Source organism: Podarcis bocagei (genome assembly GCF_964188305.1).
Source record: "Podarcis bocagei genome assembly, chromosome: 9".
Lineage (NCBI taxonomy): Eukaryota > Metazoa > Chordata > Lepidosauria > Squamata > Lacertidae > Podarcis > Podarcis bocagei.
Genome location: NC_138134.1, coordinates 25632320 through 25638982, shown reverse-complemented (window position 1 = coordinate 25638982; position 6663 = coordinate 25632320). Strand labels below are relative to the sequence as shown.

General features: G+C 45.7%; 1 long non-coding RNA gene across 1 annotated transcript; it reads left to right on the top strand.

Annotated features, from left to right (window-relative positions):
* The first annotated feature begins 1765 nt into the window (after window positions 1–1765).
* Window positions 1766–6549, top strand: LOC308595166. The gene is made up of 4 exons (XR_014011823.1): window positions 1766–1912; window positions 3541–3644; window positions 5147–5211; window positions 6341–6549. It is a non-coding gene; the product is annotated as an uncharacterized lncRNA (long non-coding RNA).
* The last annotated feature ends 114 nt before the right edge of the window (window positions 6550–6663 follow it).

The window sequence follows — 6663 nt, the reverse complement described above, 5'->3', positions numbered from 1 at the left end:
AAATCCACGCAATAGCAGCAGCCAGGGACTCCAAATTGAAATTGCAGCTCGACTAGCTTTTATTTATGGCTTGTATTCTTCATAAAAGTTCATGGGGTAATTTTGAACGAAGGATAGAAGTGTGTTCATGTTTAGTATCGCAATGCTCTCTGGGCCTTGCTGGTCCCGCTGCACAAAAATCTAGAATTATTTTTGAAGTTGCTTTAAAAAAGAAGAAGAAGAACTGGCATGTTTGCTGCTTTGCTGGTGGAGACAGAGCCTGGCCCAGTTGCAAGATGGCACTTGTGCTTCCAGAACCTTCCCTTCATATTCATGGAAGTGATTCATGGCAAGTGCAAACACCTCGCTGTTGGTGTCCTGCTTACTCTGGCCACAAGTAGACAGCAGGGCTTTGCATCTGGCAACCCCTCTCGAATAGGATGGTTGTGCCCTGGCAAAGTCTGTGGCCCACATTACCGATCCAGACTCAACTACAAATGTCAGTGGCAAGACCAATAATTGACATTTTTATAAAAAAAAAAATAATTAATTTGCTATAAATAGCGTGGTGCTGATAATGCCAAGGTCACAGGTTTGATTCCCATATGGGACAGCTGCACATTCCTGCATTGGAACAGATGATCCTCAGGGTCCCTTCCAACTCTATGATTCTGTGATTTAGAAAGGGAGGGCTGGATTAAGAAGTAAATACTGTACAGTATATATGGGACGCAGGTGGCACTGTGGGTTAAACCACAGAGCTTAGAACTTGCCGATCAGAAGGTCGGCGGTTCGAATCCCCGCGATGGGGTGAGCTCCCGTTGCTCGGTCCCTGCTCCTGCTCACCTAGCAGTTCGAAAGCACGTCAAAGTGCAAGCAGATAAATAGGTATCGCTCTGGCGGGAAAGTAAACGGTGTTTTCGTGCGCTGCTCTGGCTCGCCAGAAGCAGCTTAGTCATGCTGGCCACATGACCCGAGATGTTCCCTCGGCCAGTAAAGCGAGATGAGCGCCGCAACCCCAGAGTCAGCCACGACTGGACCTAATGGTCAGGGGTCCCTTTACTTTTACCAGCAAGGCTGCTTGATCCAGCCTTTGCTGAAACCAGAAACACAATAGAGAGAAATAGGCGGAAGCCCAACTCTCCCGCAGCTCTAGAAATGGCGGAGCTTGTGACAAAGTAACACCTTGTACTGTTACGTTGCAGTTCCACTTATTTCGTGGGCCAAACCTGCGCATCAAATAACACAATGCAAAGCGATGGCGAACTGCCACCCCCACCTCCCCATGCCACGAGGGGGGAACCAGTCGCGGGCTACACGGCAGGGCGTCTGCAAGCCACCGTCTCTTAATATTTATCCTCCTGCAATGCGCAGATAATGGACAACATCTCCCTTCCCTCTGAAAGCAAGAGGCGCCTGCTGTAAGAGCGCAACATTCATTGCAGCGTGTAGGCAAAAGCGCCCCCCTTTCCACCCCTCTCCCTTTTCCATTTCCACAGAGGTTGGATGGCCACCTGTCCTGTTTGACCGAGTTCCCTGCATTAAAAGGGGGTTGGACTGGATGACCCTCAGGGACCCCTTCCAACCTCTCCCATTCTAGCATTCTATGCCTAGAGCTGAGCCCACCTCCCTCGCCAAGCCCGCCTTCTCTTTCAGATAAGTCACGTGCCTTCTCCTCTCCACCAATCAGCGACGTAGCCGGAAGAGGCGCTTGCTAGGAGTGGACGAATTCTCTCTCTTCCCACCCCACCCCCCAACATCTCGCGCCGTCCTCATCCATTGCGCGCGCCCTGGGCCCTAAGTCTCGCGCGATCGGCTTTGCCCGCTCGCTATATAAACCCGCTGAAGGCGCATTTGCCCCCTTTGCGCCCTTTCCGCTTCTGGGCTGCTTGGTCGGGGTGGCTTGAGGCTGCTGGGCCTACCGAGGTTGGAGGTAAGCATGGCCGCGTGCGAGGTGGAGCTGGCCTTGAAATTGGTCTTTTCCCCGCGGAGCCCCTTAAACATTGCGCACCTCAAGCGTCCCGTGCTTGAGGTGGTCAACACAGGGGGGCAGAGGATTCCTCTCACTGAAACCCGGGGCAGGGCTGCCGCTCTCTGCTTCCGGATCCTGTCGTGAGAGACACGTGCTGGAGCCCCTGCTTGTCCCAGGAAGGGCTATTTCGGTGTGTATCTGACTGTAGCGCTGGATGGATGAGGGGTGGGTGAGTGGCAGGCTTCGCATGAGCAGTTCATCTACCCCAAAATAGATGCCCTGCACCCCCTTAAGTTTCCCAGCTTCATTCAGGAAAGAGCATTTAATCATAAAAACGTGTCGTTGAACCCATGCATTCAGTCACCGGCCTAAATTGTAGAGTTGAAAAGGATCCCCAAAGCTCATCTAGTCCAGCCCCCTGCAGTGCAGGAGTTCATAGCCTGTGAATACAGGCGAAAGAGGATAAAACATATTAAAGGGCTAACTAGTATCCACGTTTGTGTGGCTTGTCCTTCACTGCTCAGCAAGAGTTAATTTTGCAGTGCAAATAAGTTAAGAGTTGGATATGAAAGCCTGGCATGTCCCCTTGTATTTTATGCTTGGGCTGCATATGTACTGTACTTTAAAAGCACACTCAAGGGGTTTTGAGCGTTGTGGTTTACCCCTTAAAGAGTTGTAATTGCCAGCAGCCCTTAAAAAGCTGCAGTACCCAAAATTATTTGAGGGAGGAAATGTGCTTTAAATGCACAGTGCGCGCACAGCCTTGTACCCTGCCTTTCCCCAAAAAACATTCAGAGTGGCCTTTATATATGGCCAGGTCTGCTTACAGCTGCTGGAACTACATCAGGTACCTTCAGACAATTTCTCTGGGCATTGAAAAAGAAATACATTTAATTATTAATTTTTTGCAAATTTTGTTGCCATAAAATTATTTTGAGTTTTCTCCCTCACAAAGAATCATGCCTTCTGTCTCTTATGTTTTGTTAATCCTACAAACATCCATCACACTGGACCAATAGAAATAATAAATATTTTTCATTCATTTATTCCCAACCCTTCGCCCTAAGGTTCCAGGGCAGGTTACAGCATTAAAACAGTTTCCAATCATAAAAAATAGGATGGGTCCTAAAAATATGTATGAGGATATTGGGGAACAAGGAACCATCTGTGGCATCTTCCCACAATGTTCACTCTGCAGTATGAGTCTCTAGAGTACAACTTGAGGGTCAGGATAGTGCTCTGGAACTGCAAAAACTGACAGAAAATGCTGCTTGAATGCTACAGGAATTCAAATTTAAAACACACACCTGCCCAGAACCTTTTGGTTACTAGCATTGGGAAGAAAGCAATAAATCTTGATTGAATTAGTAGTATTCCCATGGTGCATTCCCCCTGATTTGGTCTACAATCAGTGGCATGATGAAAAACCAGTGTTGCAATTCTTCAGATTAGTGGGCTTTTGATACATGTTATGACAAAATTTGGTACAGTTGCCTTGACTTACAAGGTTGAAACATTTGCTGCTAGCTTTGTGTTGTTCAAAAGCCATAGTAACAAAAGTAGCTAGTTAACTAATTCTTCTGTTGCAGGTATGTTCCAGTAAAAGCAAAACCCCTGTCATCTTACCCGCAAGGCCTTCCACAAAGTGTCCTGTCACTGAACAAGCTGGAAGCAATATTCCTTTAGGTAGAAGGTAAGAATTAATGACAATCCTTTCTCTAGAACATCATTTGAATCTGTCTCTTGGCCCCAGAGCTTGCAGTGAGCCCCTTACACTAACTTTTCATCCTATTTTGCATACATTCCAAGCGCCTTACTTAAAACTCAGTGGCCTTGCTCCAGTCTTTTTGCCCTCATTTCCCATTACAACACTGCCTGTGATTCTTTCCCCTCCAGTGCTGTCTTACAAAGCTCTCTTCTAAACAATTCTACCTATGTTTCCTTGCTATCCTTGATGTCTGTGACTTATCCAAGGACACCTGCATGATACTATTTTTCTTCAAATCCTTCCTCAGTGCCACCCATTTTCCCAAGAAGTCATTGGCCCCTAACCCCTTGCTGCATATTGCATATGCATGCATGTCCCTTGCCTCTCAAAATACTGCAGCAACCAGTTGTTTGCACAGTTCTTTTTATTAAGTGTCCTGTAATTTGATGGTGCTAGATAATCATTGCTTGAGACTACTTGCTAATGGCCAGTAACTTGTACCAGTGTTGCACAAAATGCTAAGTAAGATAAGGGGCAGCTTTGTTCCTGTGTAGGAGATGCAGGGTCAGAACGTGGGCTGATTAATAAAAAACAAAGAAACAATGCTAGATTTGTAAGGTAAAGGTAAAGGGACCCTTGACAATTAGGTCCAGTTGTGACTGACTTTGGGGTTGTGGCGCTCATCTCACTTTATTGGCCGAGGGAGCCGGCGTACAGCTTCCGGGTCATGTGGCCAGCATGACTAGGCCGCTTCTGGCGAACCAGAGCAGTGCACGGAAACGCGTTCACCTTCCGGCCAGAGCGGTACCTATTTATCTACTTGCACTTTGACATGCTTTCGAACTGCTAGGTTGGCAGGACCAGGGACGGAGCAATGGGAGCTCACCCTGTTGCTGGGATTCGAACCGCCAGCCTTTTGATCAGCAAGTCCTAGGCTCTGTGGTTTAACCCACAGCGCCACGTTCCTCCAGATTTGTGAGTAGGAAGGATTTAAAGGAAAAGGGCCTAACACAGCAACTGATGAATCTGAAAAGCAATGTGCTTATGTGGTTCAGTCTGTTTCTTGATTTGGCGTGAATGTTTGCAGATCAGTGGATTTAGTAGTTGCCAAGTGATAAACATCAATGTGTGAACTAAGTATTTGGAGTCAAAGTCTTTGGAGTTGCAGGCACTAGATTTCCCCCTTTTTAGCTTTGCCCTCTTAAGGCTGGTGGTGCTTTAAGTGGCCAACACAAAGGGGTAGAGTAATTCTCTCTTAAACCCAGAGGCGAGAACGCAACTTTCCTCTGGATCCTGTCGGGAGGAACAAACATAAGAAAATACTTGTTAAATGTCTACTGTGATACAATGATATATCTTGCTCTAGAATTACTGTGACTGATGTGAGTGGCATTTTAAACATTGGCCCATGGATTTTGTACTTTCTTGATAGTTAGGTACATGTAAAACTTTAGGAGGGAAAAGTTAAGATGGATATATTCTTTTAGCAGATGCCTGGGCGGTTATCCAGAGCTTTGAGCATCCCTGACAACTAGGAAGACCAAGCATCTGGGTGAGTACTATGAACAGCTGCAGATGAATGGATTATAGATGGTTCTGTAGAAACTGCAGGTGTGGCAAGGGAAGATTCATTCATCTGGCTGGCATTTCATTACCAAGTAAAGAAGAGGCCCAATACAGTAGCCTGTAGGAAAAATGATTTCTGTTTGTGCAGTGGAACTTTCCCCTCCCCGTGCATGCCCCACACCTAGAGAAATTTTGAAACCATGTGAGAAAACAAAAAATATTGGTGTGTTTTTTTTGTTTTTTGAAAAATACATAGTCCTTCTGCCCACTCCATCACCCTTTACAAATCAAAAGTTACTTTGCTACTTGAGAAACAAAGTTTTCTTTTACAGTAGTACCTCTGGTTACGAACTTAATTTGTTCCAGAGATCCGTTCTTAACCTGAGGTACCACTTTAGCTAATGAGGCCGCCTGCTGCTGCTGCGCCGCCAGAAAATGATTTCTGTTCCCATCCTGGGACAAAGTTCTTAACCCAAGGTACTATTTCTGGGTTAGCGGAGTCTGTAACCCAAGGTGTTTGTAACCCGAGGGACCACTATATAACTTTGTTTACCACAGCATTACCATATTTGGTATATTAAAAGTAGTTTATTCAGACAATAATTACAAATTGAATTTACTTGTTATTTTGTTACAAGTAGAACCCCAAAACAAGCCTTTGATCAATTTCAGATTCTTTCTGTTCCTCTGTACTTTCTCCTACGAGAGGACAGAAAGTGACACACCAACCTTGCTAACAAAGGGAAGCCCACAAAGAAGGCACTGAATCTTCCTTCTGTGTTAATGGCAGTGCCTCCTAGAGGCCAAAATGCATCTTGCTCTTGTCCTCAGTGTATAAGAGATGCAATAATCTGATAGTGCAAATCAGTGGTTCTTAACCTGTTGCTCGCGACCCCTTTGGGGGTTGAAAAACCTTTTCACAGGGGTCGGCAAGCTTTTTTGGGGGTGGGCTCCTCCAACAGCCTCTGCCGCTCGCAAGGGCAGGCACAGGAGCCACGCTTAGCAGTCAAGGCATGTGTCAACACTGATGGCATTCACTTGTACCCATAAGTATAGCCAACTGATGTCTGTTTTAGCCTAACATTTCCTCCTGTGCTACTTTTTTCTGCTTCCAGAGTTTCTTGCATCCGGGTCCCACACTTAAATTAAAACAGCAAAATGGAAAGATTCTTTAGTTTGGCAAGTACTAGTAAAAAGCAAGAACTTGTTGAGGATGACAAAGAAGAAGTTGATGAAGAAAGGAGCCGCAAATACAGAAAACAAGATGACAGTTATTTGTATTTTGGTTTCATTAGTGTGAACAATGAAGAGCACCCACAGTGTGTTTTGTGTTTGAAAATACTCCCCATTGAATGCACGTTGCCTTGCAAAATGAAACACCACTTAGAAAGTGTTTATAAGAATGATGTGGGTAAACCAATGGAATATATCTCTAGAA